The sequence below is a fragment of the Aphanomyces invadans genome (assembly GCF_000520115.1).
Source record: "Aphanomyces invadans strain NJM9701 unplaced genomic scaffold supercont1.99, whole genome shotgun sequence".
Lineage (NCBI taxonomy): Eukaryota > Oomycota > Saprolegniomycetes > Saprolegniales > Verrucalvaceae > Aphanomyces > Aphanomyces invadans.
In genome coordinates this window covers 36,313-37,289 of record NW_008580244.1, presented here as the reverse complement: position 1 = coordinate 37,289, position 977 = coordinate 36,313, and positions in this window count along the sequence as shown.

Below are 977 nucleotides of genomic sequence, written 5' to 3'. Positions count from 1 at the left end.
AGAGATCGGTTACGTCTCACGCTGATCTGGTACGCGTCTGCGCAGGGGAATCCGTTGACGCTGATCGGGAACGAGATGTAGGCCATCGGCGACAACCATGGACGGTAATGTGGCCCTTCCTCGGCGATTTCCGTGTTGAGATCGACACGTCGAAGCGCTCTCACGTCGTATAGTGTGATTAGGAACGGGTGCGTCATCCATGGTGGCGTGTTTGGGTCGTTGAGAACTAGGAATTGACCGAGTCGCGCGACTTCCAGGTCGTGGTGGCTGTTGAACAGCACGCTGATGTGTTCCCAGTGGAGCAAGACGTCACGGGTGGGGCGTGTCTCCCAACTCCAGGTAGGATCCTCGAACAATGGTTCGACTTCTTGGGGTTCTTCCACCTTAGGGGCGGCTTCCATTGCCGAGAACATGTAGGCAGCGTTGGACGTCGAGTCGTGCTGTCGGTCTTGGTTGCTGCGGGCGTTCCGATCATGACCGTTTCAGGTGGTGGCACTCTCATCGTGGGCTTTCTTGCGGCAGTCCTGTTGCCAGTGGCCTTCATTGCCACAGTAGTGGCACTTGCCTGGTTTCGTAAGCGCAGACACCGTGTTGCAACCTCTGCCGCGTCCACGACCACTGTTGCCACGACCGCCGCCGTCGGCAGTCAGTGCTCGGTCTTTGTTCGGGTAGCCGTTGGGCCTTCAAGGCTCCACCCTTCACGGCGGCTTTCCATTCGGCCTTCAGTTCCGTCTTCACCGTCGACATTCTCGCTTCAGTGGCTCCGTTGGGCAGACGGTCGACCAAGTGGCGGAATTCCCAAGGCATCAAGGTAAGCAGCTTGACGACTTGGTTCAGGTTGGTCTCGTTGATTCCGACTTCGTTTAGGCGAGTCGTGAGTTTGTCGAAGCGGTGGATGAAGTCCGGTAGCGACTCTTGGCGCGGGTTCCAGGTAAGCTTCGCCCATTCTTTGCTCACTTCGATCCGATCGATCTTGG